We start from the raw sequence: 26,613 nt of genomic DNA on the forward strand, positions 1-26,613 counted from the left end.
GATACTGGGATCTCATAAAATTGCAAAGCTTTTGTACAGCAAAGGACACTGTGAATACAGCAAAGAGACAGCCTATGGAATGGGAGAAAATCTTTGCCAGTTACACATCTGACAGAAGATTAATACCCAGAATGTAGAAAGAATTCAAAAAACAGAACGATAAAAAAATTTTAAAAAAAAACAATAAAAAATGGAACTAAGTAGGGCCTTGGCAATATGGAACTATGTAGAGAGTCTTCACCAGAAGAAATACAGATGGCATATAAACACCTAAAAAAAACTGTTCTACATCATTAGCCATCCGAGAAATGCAAATTAAAACTACCTTGAGATTCCATCTCTCTCCCATCAGAATGGCTACCATCAAGAAAACAAATGACAATAAATGTTGGCGAGGGTGTGGTAAAAGGGGAACCCTTCTATACTGTTGGTGTTTAATGTAATCTGGTACAGCCATTGTGGAAATCAGTGTGGAGGTTCTTGAGACAGCTAAAAATAGATTTTCCATATGATCCAGCTATAGCACTCCCAGGCATATATCCTAATGACTCTTCTTACTACCATAGAGATACTTGCACAGCCATGTTTATTGCTGCTCCATTCACAATAGCTAGGAAATTGAACCAGCTTAGATGCCCATCTACAGATGAATGGATAATAAAGATGTGGTATATCTACACAATGGAGTTATATTCAGTATTAAAGAAAAGAAATTATGAAATTTGGGGGAAATAGATGGATATGGAAAGGATTAATTAATAAGACATATGAAAATCTGCTTTCTTAAATAATGGTGCATCCAGAGGCCATAGATTGCTACTAGAAAAAATTTCAGAGCCTGGAATGGGATGCCTCCTAGTGAGTCATTGGCCAGGGAGGTCTATGTTGCCTCCAAAACATTACAGGCTATTGCCAAGGCCCTTGTTTCCCCGAGAGAAAGAGATGGTAAGACTCTATTGCTGAAGACGTCACATGCCTGAGTAGCAAAGTTACTGAGAAATCAAGGTGGTAATAAGCAAAAAACCTTCTCCTTGTAGCCCAGCCAACTGAAAGCTGGAAAAAGCTGCACTGTATGCAGTCTTATGGCAGACAGAAGTCATTAGCAGTGAAAACAGTGGACAATGGAAAACTCAAGTATGGCCAGACAGGTCAAATGACTGAATGAGTGCAATAGTGGCATGTCTGCTCGGGAAAAACCAACTGCTCTCTGATTGGACTGAAGCCCACTCTATGGGAGGGAATATGTGCTTGGTACTGAAAACCTACTCAAAAGCCTATGTCAGGAGAGGTCATGCACATTAGGGATATAAAGCCTTCTCTTGTCTGAATAAATGTATATATTACTCTCACCAAATTGCCCTGAAATCACTACACTTAATGTTCATACTCATATATTAATGTTACTCTCACTTCTGGTTAGAGAACCTTCTCTTTTCAGATGGCGATAGCCACTGGGATGGCCCAAAAGGCAACACTGTGCTGAGAAGAAGGTCGGGAGTAGTGTCCAGCAGTGAAACATCTCACATCTTCCAAGGCTCAGGGTCCATTGCAGAAGAGGTTGCAGAAAGAATGTAAGCACCAAAGGAAGGGTACCACTCCCTATGTACAACTGTCCAGACAAAATTTTGTCTCGATATCCAAGACCTTGCCGTGCCTAGCAATACCCACATAAGACCCTCATAATAGGAGAAACAGATGATGACATCAAATTAAAAGAGAGACTAATGGAGAGAGGGAGGGGATATGATGGATAGCAGAGCTATGAAGGAGAAAGTGGGAGAGGGGAGGGGAGGCAAATACCATGGTTTGTTGTAAGTACAGAAGTTGTCAATAAAAAAATATTTAAAAAAAATCACAGCCAGGTGTGTTGTTGCACATCTTTAATCCCTGCACTTGGGAGGCAGAGGTAGGAGGATTGCCATGAGTTTGAGGCCAGCCTGAGACTACTTAGTGAATTCCAAGTCAGCCTGGTCTACAGTGAGACCCTACCTCAAAAAACCAAAAACTAAAAAAAAATAAAATAAAATAAAGATACTTAGAGTGAAACATGAAAGCAACGCTACTTAGTCCAACATGTGCTTAAAGGCGCTATTAAAAAGTCCAACATGTTCTTAACATAAACAAACAAGGAAGCTCCCTCCCATCAAAAATTACTGGGATGTATCTGAGTGGTGATTTGGTGATCAGCATTTTCCCAAAGGCTCACACATCTGAAGAATCTTCTCTTCCAAAAATGACCCTATCCCCCAATCCCAAGACTTCTTTCCTTTCTGTATATAACTGTACTTGCTTGCTAGCATATGTTGCCCTTTTTAAAACAAAATCACCATTTTGGCCTTATGAGTAATCTCCATGTAGTTATGATATGAATGTTGCAATTAATTTTGCTTACTTTCCTCTGTACATTACAGTTTTGCCTATTGCACATAAAATTATCTTTCTGCCTAGTTAAGTGGTTATGCTGAATTATAATTTTATTCAGGATGTGTTATATATGGCTTGATTTTATTTTCCCAAAATACTAACACCATTATATTGCATAATTATATCAAAAATGTTAAATAATTACATATTTTACAGATATTTTATGTTGTAATGAATTACTTTAACAAAACTTAAGCATTAATCATTCCTCTTCTCCACTAATAAAAACATCACATTGCTTATTAGTGTGGTAGAGTTCATTTGCTCTAGTCTATATCAATTCATCCCTTACTAACTCTACTGAGATTATATTAAATATTACTTAATCTGAATTACTTTACAAATAACTATATTATTGCTTGACACATATTGAACACATTTATTCTATTTACACACTATGGACACAAGGTATTATTTTGCAGAATTAAGATGAGAATACTTATGTAAACTACATGCTTTCAAAAAACTATGAAACAGGTGATTTTGTAGGTTTTGCTGGCTAGACAATAATTATGTACACACTACACATGTTTACCCATGACAGTTAATTTCCAATTAGCAAAATAGAAAGATGCAAATTTATTGACAGATTTCTTTGTTCCTTTCGATTTTTCCCCCTGTGAGATGAATACAACACTGCTGGACATTAGAACTTAATACGACAGCAACTTGAGAATGCATAGCACGTGGTCAGGTACATAGGATGTACATATTCTCTACCTCAAAATTTCATATGATGCACAGAATTTGTATTATTGTCTCTTGTACTATTATTACTAATTAAACTAAAAATATAAGAATAATACTGTCATCTCTTGGCCATGTTATTCTTTCTCTTTGACTTAGATTATTTCTGGAAAATTGAAATAAATAGAATGAATAGTTCTTATTCTTTTTGGATAAAACACATAATTATGCATAAATCACTCAGAATGTGCACCCAATCATTCTAGGTATTCAGCTATCATGTATTGGTATAGTATTAAGATTTATGTTTACACTAACTATGCATAAAATTATATAAATGCCTATACACTGATAAGTAAATATGCTTTATCAATGACTTTAGACAAGTTAGAATGAGGAAGAAATAATACAGTGTAACACTAGAACCATGAAGAAAATATTTGGTCATTATTTAACTTATCTTCCTAGTTTTATAACTATATTATAATAGTTATAATAGGAATGCAGAATTATGTCACAAAATAATATTCAATATTGCAACTGAATGGCAGTTTTATAATCTTTTACACTTGGAGCTGAGAAGACATCCTGAAATGAGAATTTTGGTATAGGTAGTTAATGTTGAAATAAAAGAAATCATAAAGAAAAGAGCAGAGAAATGACAGGTATAAGGAAAGAGACTCTGAACACTGGGATGCAGTGGGAAAGTTACTGGCACAGGACACAAAAGCTAGGGAGTTTTGGAGTACATGTAGAAATGCAATTAGACGCCAATTTCATGATATCTCACATAGTAGTCACAGGCTCTGGGGCAAAGAGAGAGAGGCAGATAGGTGATCCAGGGCCTTCAGCTGCTGCAAACTAACTCTAAATGCATTTATCACCTTGTGCATCTGGCTTACGTGAGTCCCGGGATATCGAGTCTGGGTGCTTTGGCTTTTGCAGGCAAGTGCCTTAACCACTAGGTATTCTCGATAGCACTTACTTCTTTTATTAGAAAATGAAAATTGAATCAACATGACTGGTAGCAATGTGGAAGAAGTTACCATTTTCCAGAGAATGCCTATGGGAAGAGTGATGGGATTAGTAAGGAAAAATTAGATATTATGACTTGAGAACTTAAAAATAAGAAGATGTATGTAAGAAAATTTTTGTTTTCATTTATGGTTATAGTGTGTGTGTGTGTGTGTGTGTGTGCGCGCGCGCGCGCGCTCTAAAGTATAGTGTTGAAAATAATTAAAAGTCTCTAAACTGAGGAAAATAATAGAGATTTTTTTTTTTTTTCCCCAAGGGAAATGCCATGAGAGAAAAGAGTAGACATTAAAATTTGTTTTTTGTGACTATGGTGTGTGTGGTCCAAAGAGCTGAACATTTGGATGTGAACATTAATAATGGTTCCAGTAATAAAACTAACTTAATCTATGTGGATTTTAAAGAATTTGTGATAAACTTTTAAGATGTAAATGGCAGTAAATATATGGGAGTTGGGTTGAACAGGGAGGAACAAATGGATATTAGCCACACTAGAATATAAATTTGGACTTGAGGTTTGGTTAGGGTGATTAGTGAACTTGCTGAGGTTGGAAGGATTGCAATGGTGGGAACGGGCCTAGAGCCAGAAGAAAAGCAAGACAGAGGCCAGAGCTGGAGAAACAGTGGGAATTGAGCCAGATCTATTATGAAGATAGTAGAATGTAAGTTTTAGACATGTGAGAAGGGGAGATGGGACCCAAATGTTGCATTAGGGAATACACAGTGAGAAGGGTGGAAAAATAGCAAGCTATGGCTTTCAATGTACATGTGCTTCATTTGTCCAAGAATAGAACTTAAAGATACATATAATAAAACTTGAATAAGAACAGCCTTAGGATTGACTGTTTTCAGTGTATAAACTGAGAATATAATGGAGAACTAGAAAGAAAATGACATCATTCACTCATTCATTCATCCATTCAATCATTCATTTATCATAGCTTTGTTCTTACTAAAGCTGTGATTTTATATTTTGCTTTCAGTTGTCCTAATTTTTTTTCTAGAAAACAATATTCATCAATTTAGAATTTACATTTTTTTCACAAATGAAAAAGTAGGAATGCATACTGGATTATACTGCATTAGATAATCAGTACTGGGAAAGCAAAATAGTTACTGTTCTTCATTGTTGCTACTTATCCTAAAAACTTGTGCTTTCTGTGAAATTATGTAATCAAGTGACAGCCTGAAGAACCTGAGTTCTTCTGTATTGAGTTCTGGGCACATTTATTACATGAAAAAGGAATTTAATAGTATATTTAATATATATATATATATATATATATATATATATATATATATATATATATATATACTTATTTTCAAGGAGAGAGAGAAAGAGAGAGAGAGAGAATGAAAGAGGGAGGATGAGCATGCCAGGGTCACTGCCACTGCATCTGGCTTTATGTGGCTACTGGGAAATCGAAACCAGTCATTGAGATTTGCACCTTAACTGCTGAGTCATCTCTTCAGCCCCTAACTGTATATTTTGTAAGAAAAAAAAAAATGTGTCATTCAAAGACCTAGCTTCAATCAATCACAGGCAGCACATTGGGTCAGATGATACTCATATATAGTAAATACCTCATCACACCAAGTCCAGATAAGGCAAGCATTTAGTTGTGGCAAATCAAGTGTTTTTCTAATTTTCCTATAAAAGATCCAATGCTCATACTGTTGTGTGGGGTTTTCTGGACTGATTTTGGTTCTGAATGGTGCTCTGCTCTTTGAATTGCTCTTATCTCAAATTGATTAAATTTGTCTAAACAATTTTCTTTTCATATTCCTTGCTTTGAAAAATCTTGCCAAATCAGCTAGACAGATATAGATGAAAGTCCAATTTGTAAGTAGCTTGTGCAAATATCTAAATATCTTAGTCCTATTTTGGGGGAATATTGGGTTTGTAAAAATGGCATTGTTTATGACACTCACATAGGGTTTACATCTTTCCCCAAACCTAAATTATAGATTTTATAGGAAAATACAAATGGAATTTTTCTAAGCATCTGTGTGACTGAGGAGCAGAGAAATTGTTAGTAATGTCAAGGAGAGAGATAGAAAGCATGAGAGAATGACAGAGAAACTGAGAGAGAGAGAGAGAGAGAGAGAAGAGGGAGGGAAAGGGGGGGGCGGGCTGGCAGTAAGGCAGGACATAAAGTAAGATACATCTAGATAAGGGCACACCAGCTGAAGAGTTAATTTACCTTTCTTGCCCCTGAGAAGACTACCAGTTTGTTAAAGCAACTGATAAACTTGGACCCAACCCAAGAAAAAATGTAGGAACTTCCAATCTGACATTATGATATTTACTTCATTCATTCGTTTGTTCAATTACATGATACGCACAACTTGTCCTTATGTACTGCATCTGTTACTTCTCATTGCTTACAACACATACCTGGGTAGAAGTAACTTATGGAAAGAAAGGGCTTTAATTTGGCTTGCAATTCTCCCAAAAAGCATGACTTTGCTAGGGATCAAGTATTCAAACAGATGTGCCTAAGGGGAACATTTTACATCAAACGACCACATGAACCAAGCATTTTCTACACAGGGAGATTCAATTCCTTAGAAGCCAAGGCCCCTTTATTTTTGCAGTAGTCTGTTGTGGTAGAAGTAGTGTTATGAATGCTTTGTTGTGATAGAAGAGTGAAAGACTGTTCAGGGAGAAGAGCCTAGAGCCTGTTCCAGAGGAGACGGCGATGGTAAAAAACCAGGAGGATTTAAATGGAGAAACCACAGTAGGAAGATAAGCAGCACTGAATATAATATGGTGAAGTAGTTCAATGCCTCAGAAAGAGAAATATAATAAAGGAAAGTATGAGTCCATAGGACCTATTGTCATTCAGGACCTCAGACAAAAACGCTGACTTTCCCATATATCCTAACTCCAGTAAGAAGCCCTGGGCAGGTTTTGCTGTCAGTCAATGGCTGCAGCCTATTTTCATCTGAGCATGTGGTCACCAATAGCAAATATCAATGTTAAGCATGCATGCATATTTTTCATAAAAAGGAGGGACAGATTCAATTTAGGCCACATCTGAACTCTATAATAGCAACCAACAATACTGCTAATTATTGCCTTCTACAACTTTGGCAAATGAGAAAAAGAAAGTAACTTTTTTCATTCTCTTATTGTTTGTCTGAGACCTTACCATCTGTCTACTCTGTACCGGGATTCTGGAGCTGGCTGACCCGGGGACACTGCACTTCCTGCTTCCCTGGTGAACTAGCTTCTATTAAATTCCACTGCTGAGAGGCCCTGGCTGGAAACTGCAGGACAGAGGTGAAGGGAAGCCAAGGCAAAAATCTCTCAACCCACTTCATGTGACATCTCAGACTCTGGCTGTTTGTCTTCACTGAGAATCTTTGGTGTAGGTCCAGAATCCACCTGGCAGCTACACTCTTGAGTTCTGAAAACCTACACTCCTCTCTTTAAATCCAGGGTACTGTGGAAGCAGCTCCTTAAACTCCTACTAATGTCGGTACTAATGTCTGTCTCATTATCTAGGACATTTTATTATTTTTGCAACTGTTATGATTGGAAGCATTAACTTGCTGGGGTAGACTTTTTTTTTTTTTTTTCCTTTTGATGTTGAGCACTACAAAGTCTTATTCCATATTTGGCTTGTTCTGACATAACAGCTTATCTATTCCACTTTCAACTCCCCCATTAAACATCTTACCATTATCACTCCAAACATTATCTAAGAAAAGGTGTTGTATTTAATGCATTTTTTATTTATAATATTGCCAGCACCAAGTATTTCCAGAAGTACAGCTTCTAGACATTGAGTGTGTTAGAAAACACAACTTTGAGTTATCACATAGATTTTTTATTTGGCTGATTTGGGCCAAAAATTTGTACTAATTCATTCAGCCAATATTGACATGCATAATAATTTTCATCTTAAATGAAGATAGCATATTAAAGTTATCTACTTCACAGGTGATCCAGCTTTTTTATTTTCTTCTATTTATTGATAACTTCCAAAACTGTAAACAATATCCCATGGTAATTTCCTCCCTCCCCAAAATTTCCCCTTGGAAACTTCTCTCTCCATCATATCCCCTCCCCTTCTCAATCAGTCTCTCTTTTATTTTGATGTCATCATCTTTAATTCCTATTATGATTATCTTGTGTAGGTAGTGTCAGGAGATCATGGATATCCAGGCCATTTTGTGTCTGGAGGAGCATGTTTTAAGGAGTCCTACCCTTCCTTTGGATCTCCACCCCTCTTCTGCAATGGGCCCTGAACCACAGAAGGTGTGATTGAGATATTTTGGTGCTGATCACTCCTCTGTCAGCACCATGGTGCCTTCTGAGTCATCCCAAGGTCACTGCCATCTGAAAAGAGAAGCTTCTCTAACCAAAAAATGAGAGTACCATTAATATATGGGTATGAACATTAAGAGAAGTGCTTACCAGGCAGTTTGGTGAGCACGGTATAGGCACTTAGCCAGACCAGCAGACATTATACCTCTAGGGCTTATGACTATCCCTGTTGGAGACTTTCAGTATCAGGGATGTATTCCCTCCCATGGAGTGGGCCTCCAGTCAAATTAGAGGGCATTTGGTTTTCCCCATAATAGACATGCCACTATTGCACCTATTGGCTCATTTGGCCTGGCTAGCCAAATTTAAGGCTTGCAGTGTCCACTGTTGAGTATTTTCACTGGTGATTTTTCTCTCTCTCCCATTGAACCACATGCAGTATAGCTTTTTCCAAGTTTCTGTCAGCTGATCTACAAGGAGGAGGTTTACAGCTCAGCTCCAGCAGGATTTCTCAGTGACCTCACAGCCCAAGTATGTGGAGTCTTTAGAAATAGGGTATTGCCATCTATTCATGGTGGGAAATCAAGAGCCTTGGCAATGGCCTGTAATGTTTTGGGAGCATCATATACCTCCCTGGCCAACAACTCACTGGAAGGAATCAAATCCCTGGCACTGAAAATTTTCTAGTAACAATCTATGGCTCCTATATGTCCCATTGTCCAAAAAAGTAGGTTTCCATATAATTTATTTGTATCCTCGTGGGTTTTGATTAGTCCTCCTTTTACCTTTCCTTTACTTAATCTCTTTCCCTGACCTCACGTAGGCCTTTTCACCCCCATTAATCTGTTCTTCTACTTACATATATATATATAATACCATCCTATTAAGTACCCCTCTCTCCCTTTCTATCCCCTTTATATCTCCTTTCTAGCTTTAACCTATTTGGCTATATTTATATCATCTCTAAGTAATGATTACACCTTGAAAACTGTTCAGTTATAGGTGTATGTGTCAATGAACATGAAAACATCCTATTTTCCTCTGGCTTAAGTGGAACCTGGAGAATCAAACCTGGGTCCTTAGATTTCGCAAGCATGCACCTTAACTGCTAAGCCATCTCTCCAGCCCTAAAGAGACAGTTTTAAACAAACCCATGAAATGCATGAAATCTATAAAAATTCAATAGTCTTAAATGTTTTAATTTCTGTTTGACAAAAGTCTTCTGTCTTTAATAAAGTTCATTTCCTTGTGGATTACATGGCACTCTCACAGAGCTGTGATCCTTTGCCAGGCTTGCTTGAAGACTGCTGTATAAACTAGTAAAGGGACATTTGAGTCCTCACTTATAAAGGCTCCTACTCTGGCTCAGGTTCTGAATTTGTACGTTCTGAAAATAGAAATACTTTATGAAGTCCTTTGATATCTTTTCATCAAAGAAATGAAGGAAGCCCTATTTCATTTTTTATTTTTACTTTGACTTGTGTTTTTTAGCATTAGAACTGGGTTAAGCTCCTTGTCATGTTATATAACTGGAATATCCTGTCATTTCCTGACATCTTGTCACCTAAACAATGACTCATAGTCCTGGTAACTGTTCAGAGGAAGGTTCTGGCAATTATCAAAAGGCTCAGCTCTCCCTTCGACATTTCACATAGCTAAAATATATGTTTGATATATCATCAACATTTTTCCAGAAAGTATTGCCAGGGACACTCACTGTAAGCTTTCCTGGATCTGTCTGTGCAGACACAGGCTAGGGGCAATGAGCAATAATATGTGCCCAGTTAAAATGCATATTTGAAATTTGAATAAATCTAACTTGATTAATTCTAATTTTTATTTTAGTTTATTATTCATTTATTTGAGAGAGGGAGATAGAGAGAAAGTATATGTACATCAGAACCTCCTGCCACTGAAAACAAACCCCAGAAACATGCATCATGTTGTGCATCTGGTTTTTCATTGGTAATGGACAATCAAACCAGGGTTATCAGGCCTTGTAAGCAAGTTCCTTTCATCTCTGAGCCATCTCCCCATCCCTGATTATTTCTTACTGACTCTCCATTAACATGAAAGTATTAAAACATTGATAAGTGAGAGAGAATGAATATAAATATTACATAGAAAATGATCAGCAACCAGAAAAGCACTAGCCACTTTTGCTTTACCTGAAGAAAAGTAGTGATTTGGGGGTATCAGGGACCAACCTACCTGGCCAACAACTCACTGGAAGGTATCCCATCACTGACACTGAAATTTTTCTAGTAACAATCTATGGCTCTGAGTTTCCATTGTCCAGAACAATAGGTTTCCACGTGACTTATTTAAATCCTCTTAGATTTTCTGATTGATTAGCACTCCCTCCACATTTTCTTTATTCACACACTCCCCCTGACCTCACTTAGGTGTTCACCCCATTAATCTGCTCTTCAGCTTACATATATACAATACCATCTTATTAAGTCCTCCCTCCCTCCCTTTCTATCTCATTTATAGCTTACTGACCACTTTTACTGAGTTTTATTCCTACTCACATAGAAATCCAATCATTTGTACCTAGGATCCACATATGAGAAACAGCATGTGACATTTGGCTATTACAGGCCATTGTCGAGGCCCTTGGAGTCCCACAAGGAATAGATGGTAGGAGCCTATTGCTGAAGACTCCACATACTTGGGCTGCAAAATCACTGAGAAATCCTGCAAAATTCTTCCATGTATACCAGCTTCCAGAAAGCTGGAAAAAGCCACACTGCATGCAGTTCAATAGGAGAGAGAGACATCACCCGTGAAGATACTCAACATTGGACACTGCAAGCCTTAAATTTGGCCAGCCAGGCCAAATGAGCCAACAGGTGCAATAGTGACATGTGTGTTTTGGAGGAATCCAACTGCCCTCTTATTTAACTTGAGGCCTACATCATGGGAGAGAATATATCACTGATGCTGAAAACCTACAACAGTGGTATTCATGAGCCCTAGGGGTATGTCTCTGGTATCTGGCCAAATGTATATACAGTGCTCACCAAACTGCCCAGTAACCACTTCTTTTAATGTTCCTACCCATATATTAATGCTACTCTCACTTTGGTTAGAGAAGCTTCTCTTTTCAGATGGCAGTGACCTTGGGATGACTCAGAAGGCACCATGGTGCTGAGAAGAAGTGACAGAGGAGTGCTTAGCACTGAAATAGCTCTATTGCACCTTCAAAGGCTCATGGTGCATTGTGAAAGAGGTGCCAGAAAGAATGTAGGAGCCAGCCAAAGAAAGGGTAAGAGTCCTTTTGTCTTCTGGACAAAAAATGGCCTGGATATCCATGACCTCACAGTGCCTGACACTACCTACACAAGACCATCATAATAGGAAGAAAATACGATGTTATCAAAATAAAAGAGAGAATGATTGAGAGGGGGAGAGGATATGTTGCAGAGTGAAGTTTCAAAGAGGAAAGTGGGGGGAGGGAGGGAATTACCATGGGATAGGGTTTACAATTATGGATGTTGCCAATAAAAATGAATAAATAATTTTTAAAAGTAGTGAGATATAATTGCAGCATTGTGCCAAGAAAAGTAGAAATGAGGTCAAAGTTGGAAAAAAAGTTTACTACATGGGACATTTGAGAGATTAAAAATATCAAATATTTTTTCTTAGGTTAATGATCATTAAAATATTTTATTGGAGGGCAACTATTCACCTTTTCAGTAAAATTATGTATCCCTGGCTATTCTAGATTTTGAACACGCAGACTGATGGTCCTAAAAATGTTACTTCCTTCATATGGATATGGTCCTGTGGGTGGTAACATATGAATTGGATAGATAACACAGTCAATACTTCATGTTTGAAAGTCATAGGAGTTATGCAGAGCAATAAAGCATGATAAATGTCTAGAGAGCTAACCCTGGGTAATGTGTTCCTGATTTAAACTGGGACATGACTAATATTTTGGCATCCTCTTCTTACTGTGTGGAGGAAACATAGAAAGGTACATTTAAAATCAGGTAAAGACATTACAATATTTAAGGGAAGGGAAACATAAGCATTAACCCTGGATGTGCAGGTGGAGATGGCAAAGTGTGTAGTTATCCAAAGAAATTTCATAGTGATATTATTCAATAACATAGCTATCCATGAGGGTAAAAAAAAAGCAAAGGTCCAAGCAAACTTCCAGGACTTATGTCTCATTGGCAGAATGTACAAATTATTTGAGGTGAAGACTGTTAGGATGAACAGAAGATAAAGAAAGTTAGGGTTAGGGGCAGGTAAGTTTCAGTGTATTGTAGCACATGCATATTACTATAGAATTTTGGATAAGGATGTTGTAGGAAAGTAGATAATAATACTGTAAAGGATTAAATAATAGAGCTGGCAAGATGGCTTAGAATACACACACACACACACACACACATATATATATATATATATATATATATATATATATATATATATGTGGGCAAATGAATAATAAAAGTAGATTTAAAAATAACTTATAATAATAAATTTTAGGTTGAGCATGCAGGAATGACTTCTAGGAAAAAAAAAGTAAGACATTGCCTAAGTAATCTTGTCTCTATAAATTGTTCTTATGACAGACATGAGTGACATGAAAAAGAAAAACAAAGAAGAATAGTCATTTATATTCTCAGTGTAGCTTTGTTTATATCCTTAGGAAGTAGAAATATTGATTTCCAAAGTTGGAGTATGGCTATGAGGAGGCAAAAATGAGAAGTCTTCATTATTATTCCTGATGCCATGACATTTAAGATTCATTGACGTCTGGAGAAATGGCTTAGCAGTTAAGTCACTTGCCTACAGGACCCATGAAATCTGGATACACAAGGGGGTACATGCATCTCGAGTTCATTTGCAGTTATTGGAGGCCCTGGTGTGCCCATTCTCTCTTGTTCTCTTATTCTACCTCAACTGAATCAATTAATAAATAACAAAATAAAATTAAAAAGTTAAACAATACATACTTCTTATGGAGCTCCATATAAGAAAGAACTCTCTTTTTTATGTTTGGAGGTAGGATTTCACTCTATTTGCCAAGAGTAAAATGCAAACAAAGTTGTAGAAGAGCCAAAATTGTCAGAATTGTTTACACTCAGAACACAGTGATACCAAAATATCTACTTTTCCAAACAATAAAAAAGTATAAGAATTGTGCCAATCAATATAGGTTACTATGTTGAGTCGCATATGAGCTACTTGGAAAAAAGGTTTGAAGCAGTTATATGATATTATTTGGAAGATGTCAAGCAGAGGTTAGTATAAATCTGGTGATCAGTGAAAGAGCCTTGGGAATATGCAAGGGAAAAAATATTATAAATCAAAAGGTATGGGAAAATGACTTGGTAATGAACAAATTTAATGAAGTAAATGTTGACTCCTATTTCGTTGCAGTTCATAAGTTATAATTTTCTTTTTTTACTTTATTTTTTATGTTGTAGTTTTAGAAATTCCATTTATGTATACGATATGTTTTGACTTTATTTTTGAGAACAGGTCTCGAGGACTTCCGGTTAAGATGGCGGCGTAGGTACCACGCCAAAGCAGCCTAGGGGGAGAAAAACTCAGCAAAATACACGCTTTTACTAAAAAGTGAGGTGTATAGGAAATTGAGGCAGCAGCGGAGAAGTAGAAGAGTTATAGAGCATCCAGAGCCCGCACAGGCGGGAAAAGCGGCTCCAGCGGCTCAGGCAGCTCGGCCAGACCAGCTCGAGCCGCAGGAAAAGCCAGGTGCGGGATTTTCCCCTCACACCGCGCTCTCCGCAACTCGGGACACGTGAGGGGAGAGTGGCAGCGAGCAGCGGAGGAGAAGACCGCGAGGTAGAACACGTGGAGCAGCGAGACAACCAGAGCAGCCGCGGCTCCCTCCCCTCCCCCACCACCTGAGCCCAGCTCCAGCGAACACAGCAGTGGCCCGGGACCCGGCCACGCCAACTTGGGCTGACAGCGGGACCCAAGCAGGAGCAGAGATCGGCAGCAACTTCAGCGGCTCCAGCACTGGTACCAACGGCCCCAGCAGCAGCGGACCCAGGAGCGGCAGCGGCGGCAGATCCCGCAGCAGCGGCTTCGGGGGGAGCAGCGGCGGTGGTCACGGTGGTCACGGCAGCGGCAGCTTCAGCAGCGGTGGTGGCTCCGGTGGTGGCAGCTATGGGAGCAGCAGAGGCAGCAGCAGCGGCTCGGTTTGCCCCATAGGAGAACAGGTCTCACTGTAGCTCAGGCTGATCTTGAACTCACCCTGTGGCATTAGAGTGGCCTTAAACTCACTAGCAATGCCCTTACTTCAGTCCCCTGAGTTTTGAGATTGTAGACATGAGCCACCACACCCAGCATTTACATTTTGATCTAATTCACACCCTTATTACCTTTTTACCCCCCCCCCCGTTCCACACTTACTCTAAATTAAACCCTTTTGCTTCCCAACTAATTCCCATATTACAAGCCATTTTCTTGACTTATTGAATTGAATTAGGACTGTTTGCATTAATATTGGTGGGACCTTTTTTATTGTGTAATACACAAATTACCAGTGGCTATACCACTGAACATGACTTTACCTCACCCAGCAACTATTTGGCTGCCAATAGCTACGCTGGGGAGAGTGGGTCCTTGTGAGTTCTTCAGCCATATGTGATGAAATGTGGACACGCTCAGTCTTGAGTTGGAAGCCACATCTGCTGTACATCAAAAATGGACTGGGCATGTCTTGTGCAAAGTCAGCACTTCTCAGCACCCTCTCCGTGTTTGTGGACTCTTACATTCGTTCTGAAACCTTTCCCACTAGCTTCCCTGAGACTTGGAAGGGTTGCTTTACATGTTCCATGTAGGGCTGAACTATAATACTTAGAAGGCACTTTGATAATCTCTTATTTCAGTATAGCACCTCTTAGGACCAATGTCCCTAGTCATGCACAGACTTTTAACCAGGTTTATAGTTCCAGACATGGATTATTTCCCTTGGAGCAAGACTCAAATCCAATCATAGAGGGATACAACTGGTAGAGGATTAAAATCAGGAATATACAGAGAATGCAAAAAAGTAAACATCAGAGATGGAAAGATGGGTCATTAGTTAAAGGTACTTGCTTGAAAACCAGCCAGTCTAGGTTCAATCCCCAAATTACTTACATAAACCAGGAACAGAAAAACTGGTACATATGTCTGGTGTTCCTTTGTAGTGGCAAGAGTCCCTGGTGTGATCATAATCTCAAACGTGCAGGCAAATAAATTTTTTTAAAAAAGGAAAAAGAAACTAAACATCAATAACACACACAAAACACACACACACACACACACACACACACACACACACAATTTCTCCTTCCTGGGTCACAAAGTACCCAATTGGAAGGAACTTGGGGAAGAAGTTTGGTTTAGCTCATAGTTACTGAGGGTAGAGGCCACCATGGCAGGACAAGCATAACCGGATCAAGAAGCCGCCCTCATATCCTCATAGCTTTAGGGAGCAAGTAGAGAAAGGGGCCATGATTAGGGTGTAACACCTCAAGACCTTCTCACAGTGGTACATTTCCTCCAGCAATTCTCTGCCTCCTAAATCTTCCACAATTATCCCCGAAGGACCTCCTATGCTGAGGATGGAGTGTTAAAATACTTGAGCTATGAGGGCTATTTCAAAACAGACACATTCTATGCCTGACCCTCATGGGCTCCATGATCTTCTCATGAGGAAAATCCCATTCAGTCCTACCTCAAATATTCATAGCTTTTAAACACTCTCAACAATGTTCAAAAGTGTAAAGTCTAAAGTCTCATTTGAAATGCATTGCCGTCCCTTAACTCTAAGTAAAATTAAATATAAGTTATATAATTCTCACTTATATAGGCATAGAGTACACATCTCCATTCCAAAAGGAATAAATGTGGTGAAACAAGGAAAGATTGGACCAGAAGCAGAGGGAAGCCCAGCAGGTTAAACACCAAATTGTGCAGGTCTGTGTGCAGTGTGTGTGATTCTTAACAAAATTATTCTGGCTTCACAATACCTACAAACTGCACCTCCACTCCAAATGTACTGCTTGTGGACCAGACCTACCTCCAGCCCATAGCATTTTGTGATAGATATTTCAAGGTCTTAGAATTTCTAATATCCTTGGGTCTCCATTTCAACATTGGGATGGGTTCTTCTTCTTCTTTTTTTTTTTAATATATTTTATTTATTTATTTGAGAGCGACAGACACAGAGAGAAAGACAGATAGAGGGAGAGAGAGAGAATGGGTGCGCCAGGGCTTCCAGCCTCTGCAAATGAACTCCAGACGCGTGCGCCCCCTTGTGCATCTGGCTAACATGGGACCTGGGGAACCGAGCCTCGAACCGGGGTCCTTAGGCTTCACAGGCAAGCGCTTAACCGCTACGCCATCTCTCCTGCCCGGGATGGGTTCTTCTTCAGAGTCATGTGGCCTCTTGGCGGTGTCTTGTAGGGACTCTGAGCTACCTCATATTGTTTAATCTCAGGGGCTCACTGAAACTGGGATGTGCTTCTCCATGACTAAGTACATCTTAAATTTTTCATGCATCTAAAACCAGTATCATGAATTTTGCTATCTAGGTTGTGGGAAACAGCTCTACTCAATTTGGGAAGCAGAGACATATTTCATAATTATTCCTCGTGTTTTTTTTTTTTCTTACAAATGAGCTTAAATAGCAGCTAAAGCCTTCAATGGGATAATTCCACCTTTGCAGGCATCTTTACCATTGTCCCAATGCAGAGAGCTGGCTTCTCTTGAATGGTGGCATCTCAGTTTATGCACCTGGAACTAAAACTTGCTCACATTTCTGTCTTTGCCAAACTTCATATTTTTCATATATTTGTGTTCTATATTTTATTTTCTTTCATTGTAGAACTGAACGTGGGCAAACAAGTGAAGTTTTGCCACTGATTCAGTGCTACTTTGCCTTGAAATTTCCTCTGCCAAGAGCATTAGTACAATGGTTTTAAATGTGACTGCATTCAAGTTCTGAGGACACAGAAACAATGACCAGTTTCTTCTCCAGAATACCAGATACTGCTGCAAGCTCTACTGTTGATAGAGATTTTTTTTTTTTTTATGTTCTGAAATTTCATAAGTCCAGGCTCCATTTTTCACAAATTTCTTGGATTTCTGTTAATCTAAACTCCCACCAGACTGACCCATTAAGCTCTGTTGGTAAAGTAGTTTTCAATATCCTCAATCATAAGGGAACTAAAAATTAAAACTACTTTGAGATTCCATCTCATGCTGGGCAGAATGCAACAAATGCTGGTGAAGACATGGGGAAAGAGGAGCCCTTAGTAATCGTTTGTGGAAAGTCAAACCAGTAAAGCCATTAGGGAAGTCAGCCTAGATGTCCATTAGCTAAGTAATAATCCCAATCATCTAATTAATAGATCATGAGTTGATTCAGCTCTTAAAGAAAGAAAAGATATTATGAAATTTGTAGGAAAATGGGTGGAACTGCAAAACATAAATATTGAATGAAGAAACTCAAACTCCACAAGACAAATGCACATGTTCTCCCTCATATGCTTATCCTAGCTTTGAATTTCTAGCTTTGTGCTTTTAACTAGAAGTGTGTGTTTACAGAGGCCAGGAAGTTAGAAAATGGCCATGATCCAGGTGGGAGGGAGAAAAAGACTTGTGGTGTTAGTAATAGAACACATGAAATATTTCACTTTATAAATAGCCATTAACATTCAAATGAGTTTATCTAATAACTGAATATACAGAAGTAATAGATGGCATAAGTATGAGAAAGTACATTTGGCAAAGATAACATGGATAGGAAAATTGATACATTCAGGCAAGAATACATTGTGATAATAGCAATACATATTATTCAAAATAAAATCAAAGTTTCTTTGAGGATTAATTAAAACTGTACTTCTGGTGATTCATTAAGTAGCATGGGTTCATGCCAGAGACCACTGTCATGCCTGAACTGTCCCTGCTTGATTATGTATACAGCATCTTGCATCAAGAATACCTATGTGGCTAAGGTTGCATAGGGATATTTGCAGAGGCAGATAAGTGAATATAATCACTCTTATCCCAATTTAGTAAAAGAAGTTGAACCATAATCACAGACCCTATGAATTGTTTAACATGCCTTAAAATCAAGGAACTTCTCTCAAGACAGTTTATATTATGTCAAGGTCATTTTTTGTGATTCATACATAAGTATTTGTCATACATGTATAAGTCTAAGAATAAAATCACTGTGGGAATAAATCAGTGCCTCTGATCCCAAATGGTACAGAGAGTCTCTTGGTTCCCTCATTTTCTATGTCTAAATCAGTGTTGTGAGTTTCTTTAAATATGTTTCCTTCCATACACCTTCTAAGACATGAAACCTGCATCACTGGCCAAAGAAGATTCAAAAAGCTGTATTAACTAGCAACTATGGATATATAAAATAGTGTCTTAAACTTAGCATCTGAAAGAAACTTTGTTTTTATTTTTCATAGTTTGTTATGAGCAATATAGATGAGAAATTTGGGTTAAGAATATCCCATGTGTTAGCTGTCAGATTTTGGACAGATATCATCCTATGTGAAAGCATAGGGAGAATGCTTTCCTAATAAGCTTACTCATGTAGTTGTCACTCACTAATGGCCATTAGCTAGAAACTTCACTCCCTTGTCATATGGGAATCTGTTAGCCTGCTCACAAAATAAAATGTTTCCTCTCCATGTGAGTCTCCCAATATAGAACAAATTCACATGCTTGCCCAGTATAAAACCTGTAGAACCTTAGAACCTGATGTTCTATATTCTACTGGTTGTGCAGACCAATCACAGCACAATATACCTGTCAGAAGTTTGGGATCCTGGGGAATGTCCTTGGAGAGGACCTAGCACAGTAGGGCATTTATTACCTTATGCAATTAAGTAGAACTGTTGTAGTCAAGTTTGCATTGTTAGCAGAAAACGCCCAACCAAGAGAAGCCTGTGGGAGAAAAGGGTTTATTTTGGTTTATAGACTTGAGAAGAAGCTCCCTAATGGCAGAGGGAAATGATAGCATGATCAGAGGGTAGAAATCACCTCCTGGCCAGCATCAGATGGACAACAGTAACAGGAGACGGTGATGAACACTGGTAAGAGGAAGGTGACTATAATACCTTTAAACCCACCCCCAACAATAAACTACCTCTAAAAGAGTTTAATTTTCAAATTGCCATCAGTTAGGAACATGCCATTCAGAACACTTAAGTTTATAAGGACATATGAGCCAGGCCACCACATTCTACCCCTGAACCCCATAAACTGATAATCATACATGATGTAAAATGCAATCCATCATCCAAATTTAAAAGTTCCCATAGTTTTTACCAAACCTAATTGTTGCAGTCCGGTTGACATTGCTGGTAGAAATCACCCAACCAAGAGCAGCTTCTGGGAAAAAGAGATTTATTTTGGCTTACAGGCTCGAGGAGAAGCTCCACGATGGCAGGGGAAAATGATGGCATGAGAACAAGGTGGACATCACCCCCTGGCCAATATAAGGTGGACAATAGCAACAGTAGAGTGTGCCAAACACTGGCATGGGGAAACTGGCTATAAGACCCATAAACCCACCATCAACAATACACTCCTTCTAGGAGGCATTAATTCCCAAATATCCATCAGCTGGAAACCTAGCATTCAAAACACCTAAGTTTATGGGGAACACCTGATTCAAACCACCACACCAATGATGTTCAAGTATCCCCAGAGTCCAAGGTCTTTTAACTGAGCCATAATATCAAAAAAAAAAAAAAAAAAAACAACATAATGACACAGAATAAACATTTATTCTGCAAAAGATTGCATTGGGCATAGCAAAGAAATATTCAACCAATGCAATATTTAAACAGGGCAAACATTAAACTTTATAGCTCCAAATCTAGCAACTCTAACCATGGGTGAATCTCCAAGTCAATTCTTACCAGGGATAAGTCTGGAGTTACAAATCTGCCCCTCAAGCTAGGCTACTCACAGTCCTGGAAAACTTCATCCAGGCCCAATAGCTCTCCTTGGCAGCCATCTCATAGTCTTGATACCTCCACTGCAACTCATGGTTCATCCTCCTACTTCCACTGGACTCCACACAGGTAACTCAACAAACCTGCTTCACACTGCCCATGGCCATTTCCATAAAAACAAAACTGTGATGCAAATTCAATGACCTTCTCTTTGCTGCTTTTTTATACTCCATAACACTACATTGATGACCAATTTGTTAATCCAGTGGAGAATAAAGTAGACTTTGAAAAACAGGACACTTTTAGCATTCAGACAATTTTAAAAGACTCTACTTTCCTCCTGTTGTCTCAATTAAGTCTGCTGGCCCAATATCAATCTTTCTTACAATGGCAGCTGAACAGGCAGCAGTTTTGGACCAAAAAATTCATTTCTATGCCATAGCTGTCTGCTCACAAGTCCATACCTACACAATACAAACATGCACAGGTTCTCAGGACACAGGAATAACAGCATCTCACACAAACTACTTCTAGCTCAGTTCAAGAAAATCTCTTTCTCACCTTTATAAGCCAAACCTCATAGTCCATAGTTTTTATTGCATCCAGGTCTTTCAACTCTGATAGAATAGTCCATCAAGCTGTACTTAAAATATTTCAAGATACCTCTTAGGCCAAGATTTCAAATCCTTCCACCTTTCTCTCAGAAATGAGCTCCAAAGGGCCCAAAGCCACACAAGTGATCCCACTTCTTGGTACCAACATTACTGTTTTATTCAGGCTCACATTGCTGTCAGAAAACACCCAACCAAGAATAGCTTGTTGAAAAAAAGAAGTTTATTTTGGCTTAGAGACTTGAGGAGAAGCTCTATGATAGCACTAAAAAATGATAGTATGAATAGAGAGTGAATATCATCTCCTGGTCAACATCAGATGGACAGCAGCAACAGGAGAGTGTGCCAAACACTGGCATGAGGAAGCTGGTTATAATTCACATAAGCCATGCCTACAGAGGGGTTTAATTCCAAATTGCCATCAGCTGGGGACATGACCTTCTTTTTTTAAAATTTTTATTTATTTATTTGCAAGAAGAGAGAGAGTGAGAGAGACAGAGAGAATGGGCATGCCAGGGCTTCTAGCCACTGAAAATGAACACCAGATGAATGTGCCGCTTGTGCATCTGGCTAACGTGGGACCTGGGGAACCGAGCCTCAAACCGAGGTCCTTAGGCTTCACAGGCAAGCGCTTAACTGCTAAGCCATCTCTCCAGCCCAGATTTTTTTTTTTTTTTTAATACTACAAGGCTAACTGAAACTAGAAGCAAAATTCCTACTGGCCATTTATGGTGGTTTGATTTAGGTGTCCCCCATAAACTTATGTTTTCTGAATGCTAATTTCCCAGCTGGTAGAGATCTGGGATTTAACATCTCCTGGGGGTAGTGTATTTTGGGGAGTGGGCTTATGGGTATCATAGCCAGTATCCCCTTGCCAGTATTTGGCACACTCTATTGCTCCTTTTGTCCACCTTATGTGGTCCAGAGGGTGATGTCCACCCTCTCTCTGCTCATGCCATTGTTTTCTCCTGCCATCATGGAAGTTCCGCTTGAGCCTGTAAACCAAAATAAACATCTTTTTTTCCCCAAACTGGTCTTGGTTGAGTGATTCTACCAGCAATGTGAACCTTATTGCAACACCATGTTATATATTAGCTTGGAATTTAGACTGGATTATGTAACTATGTTTCCGCCTAGCATGGTGGTGTATACCTTTAATACCAGTACTTGGGAGGCAGATGTAATAAGACCAGAGTGAGTTCAAGGCCAGCCTGAGACTGCATAAATAGTGGATTCCTGGTCAGCCTTGGCTAGAGTGTGACCCTACCTTGGAAAAAAAAAAATGTTTAGCCATGCTATTGACTGGAAGATTCCTCCCATTCCTTTGTAAAAAGTACTTCTTAATAAATATTGGGCATACATATTTAATATTTATTATTATTTCATATAAAGCTTCTCCATTTTACATAGCATTTGATTATAGTGATATCACATATATAGACAATCAATGACAATATTTTTTCTGTAAATATGTATTTATTTAAGAAATAAGAGATGGAAAAAGTGAGAAAGAAAGAGAGAAGGAAAGAATAAGCATGCCAGTTTGAATTACCTGTGGTCCCAGGGTGATTATGAAGGCTTGAATTGTGAGAGTCAAAGCAGAAGCCTTTGTCATCCCCTTCAGTCCATTTAGACCATTGTGGAGTAGCCACTGGGCTCAGAGTTGGAACAGTTAGTTCTCCTGTGGTTTCCTTGGAGAGGACAGGGCCCAGACAGAAGTCTCCTCTTGGGACAATTTCTATTAAAATGTCCTAGCAGCTCACATTAGCAGCAGGTCCTAGGAACCTGTCTTGGGGTTGGCTTTCTTATAAACCAGTTATTAAAGTTAGGGTCCTTCTCTTTCTCTGATCAGCCTCTAGATCACTATTATCAAAGATTGTGGTAGCTGGTTCAATCAGACTGTTCAGATTATTCTCAGACATAACCAGAATTGATCCTAGTTTTTTTTTTCTTTTCTTTTATAATATCTGGGGTTCACTGAGCTAAAAATCAGCTCTTAATTATTAGTTCTCCAGCTGGAGAATCAGGAGAAAAGTTAGTAGTTAGTACTTCCCTCAGGAGTATGTTAATTAGATATAAGTATGGTTTTTATTTTGTGGATGGGTTTCTAGAAATTAAAATTGAATGAAATTTACCAAAGTAAAATACTTAAGAGAGCAATAAAATGCTGTGCAAATATTCAAAATAAAGTTGTTCTTTTTTTCCTGTGCTAGAGAGAAGGATTAATGGTTGTGGCACTTTTCTAAGAAGCCTAAGGACCCAGCTATGATTCCCCAGAACCCACCTATGCCAGATGCATATGGTGGCACATGCATTTGGAGTTCCTTTGGAGTATCTAGAGGCACTGGTGTACCCATTATCTTCTCTCAATTCTCTCCCTCCCTGTCTCTTTTTTTTTTATTTATTACTTTTTTTATTAGTTTTCGATTTAGCAAATACAGGCAGTTTGGTACCATTGTTAGGCTCATCCATGACCTACCCCTTCCCCATTGGCCCCTCCTTGTTGAGGTATATGGGTCATGCCATCCATCCTAGTATCTAGTCCATGAGATGCTTTCTGGGTGTGTAAGGCATCTTGGGTAGATTCAGTTTAGGTGCTGTAAATGAGTGAGAATATGTGGCGATTTTTTTTCTATGATTGGGTAAGTTCACTGAGGATGATCTGTTCCAGGTTCAACCATTTTTCCTCAAATTTCTTTGTGTCATTTTTTCTTACTGCTGTGTAGAATTCCATTGTGTAGATATACCACATCTTAGTTAACCATTCTTCTAGTGGTGGACATCTGGATTTATTCCAGCTCTTAGCTATTACGAATTGAGCTGCTACAAACATGGTTGAGTAAATCTCTCTGGCCTGTGGTTTGAAGGTTTTAGGGTAGATGTCCAGTAAGGGAATAACTGGGTCTGTTGGTATCTCTATAGTCAGCTTTTCAGGAGTCTACATATTGCTTTCCAAAGTGGTTGTACCATCCTACATTCCCAGTCCCCTCATAAATAAATAAATTAATTAAAAGATATTTTTCCTCCTTGAGTCAGTAATCATATAGTTAATGCATGTTTATCAATAAATCTTGACTAAATTATTTAAACTCTATGTTTATGAATTTCATACTTATACTCTTCCTAAAGAGCAATTAGAAATTGACTGTTTAAATTGGGGTTAATGTTTTTCAACACATTCAGACTTGCCCTCAGACATCATCATGTGAGTGAAAGGAGTCAGGTAAGGGAACACAGGTCTGGGTGAGTCCAATGTGGGAAACACTTTGACTATGGTATTTTGGAACCACAAGGTAAAAATGTTTGTTTTCAGTACTAGAGTACATGCCCTGGCCCTTGCCAATGAGAAAAACATTCTATGGCTTATAGATGCACTGTATCTTCTGTCTTCCGTCTCCTGTGAAAGATAATTTCTTTTTACTTATCTCAGGACGTTTTGGAACTCACATCTTCAATTTCTTCCACTACTTCAGGGTGGGGATTACAAGGATTGCTAGCGTGTTCCACCACTCCAGTTTCTAAATAAATTTCTTAAGCAAGGCAGATGAGTTGGGATTGTAATGGGGAAATTTGGGTTCTGGGGTGCTTCCTGGAACCACAATCCCTGAGTTCATATCTACAAACTAACCAAAGAATTGGCAATTCCAGATTCAAGAGAATGATTTTTAAAATACCATCATTTATTCAGATTTTACAATGAATTGCAGTAAGGGGAAGGCTGGGAGGTAAGGGGAGATAAAGTGGGGAGAAGTACATAGTGTGGAGCCCAAAAGCCCTTATGGACCACGTGTAGCTCAGGAGTCCATATGACCAGATATGGATCTGGGGGAACAAAGTAGATCTGGGAGAAAAAGGAAAGAGAAAAGATAGTACAAGGAGCTCCTGTCATGTGGGAAGCTGAAGGAGATAAAGGGCCCAAGAGGGAGCCCAGGCCCAGCCAAGGGGAAATCTCACCCACAGCAGAAGTTCCCAGGTGAACAGAGAAGCTGCCCTCCTCTTGCACATGTATTTATAAACTTAGGATGGCGGGTTTTCTTCTGGCTCAGGTGGACCAGAGGGCCAGCTGGGTGGTTAGGGTTAGGGTTTGTATCAGGAAGAGATAAACTCAGGCACTGAGTTCCAGGCGCTGAACATGACCAAACACAATACAATGGCATACCTCCCTCCTAGGAGAGGTCCTGACTATTTGTGGCAAAAGAGTTCTTTGGAACTAGGCAAGAGGTAAGAAAGTCTTTCCTGCCTTTTTTTTTTTTTTTTTTTTACCTTCAGAGGTCCAGGTACCCTAACTCTGACCCTCTCAGGATCAAATGACAACAGCAGGCTATTCTAGCTTCAAAAAAGCCAGTAACAAAAACAACAAAAATATGAGTCAAAATTTAAAACGAAGGGCTAGAAAGATGGCTTAGAAGCTAAAAGCACTTGCGTGCAAAGTTTAAGGACCCAGTACATTCAAATACCTAAGTTGGTGTGTATGTCTGAAGTTCAATAGCGGTGGCTAGAAGCTCTGGTGAGCCTATTCTCTCCCTCTCTGTCTGTCTCTTGTTCTCTCTGTCTTAAACAAACAAAATATTTTAAACTTAAAATTAAGTATCCAAATTAAGATTAAAAATATAGTAAATAAGAAGAATAGGTAACGACTGAAATAACAGAAGTCAAAGCTAAAATCAGTAAACATAGAAAGCAAAATATGACAGAAATGGTGGTCTAACACAAAGCTAACCATGATTCTGGGGCCCTGTAATTCTAGCAACCAGAAGTATTGGGCAAGAGGATCAGGAGTTCAAGGCTAATGTGGGCTACATAGTTATATTTGTCTCAAAAAGAAAAAATATGCCAGGGCAGTGGCTCAGTGATTAAAGGCATTTGCTTGCAAAGCCTGCTGACCTAGGTTTGATGGCTCAATACCCCACGGAAAGCCATAAGCATAAAGTGGTGCACGTGTCTGCAGTTCATTTGTAGTAGCAAGTCCTGGCATACCCATTCTCTCTCTCTCTCTCTCTGATTGTAAATAAATAAGTATTTTTTTTTATGAAAGAAATAGTAAACAAAAGAAACATATCGGTGAAAAGATTTGACAAAAAGAGAGTTTAGAAATATAAGAAAATGAAAACTGGAGAAACCTATGTATAGAGTTATAGGTGAACAAAAATATTATTAAATAGTGTCCATTAATTAGAAACTTAACACATTAGTAAAGGACTAACTTTCCAACTTTTCCTAAGGAAAGACAGAGTATGAATGTTTCCCGAAATCAATATATTAAGCTTCAGTATATTGGAGCAGTAGTTTAAAATCTGTTCCCAAAGAAAATATTGTGACCACATTTTTTTCAAAGCAGTTCTGTCAAGAAACATATCACTTCTTTCTCATAGGAATTATTCCAGAATCATTTCTCAGAAGCAATTCTTTAAAAAAAAAATGTATAAATCATACCCTCAAATCATTCACAAAGGACATACAGCTTGCCTAAAACAAATCAGGGTAATATGAGACAGGAAAATTAAGTTTTGTACTGCTCACTAGCAAAGGCTAAATGTGCAAAGAGGTATTTGCATCCTTAATATTTAAAGTAAAAAGTTGTATTTGGCTTCACCCTTTCCTTCTTAAGAATAATTAT

Source organism: Jaculus jaculus, chromosome 3, assembly GCF_020740685.1.
Source record: "Jaculus jaculus isolate mJacJac1 chromosome 3, mJacJac1.mat.Y.cur, whole genome shotgun sequence".
NCBI classification, from domain to species: Eukaryota; Metazoa; Chordata; class Mammalia; order Rodentia; family Dipodidae; genus Jaculus; species Jaculus jaculus.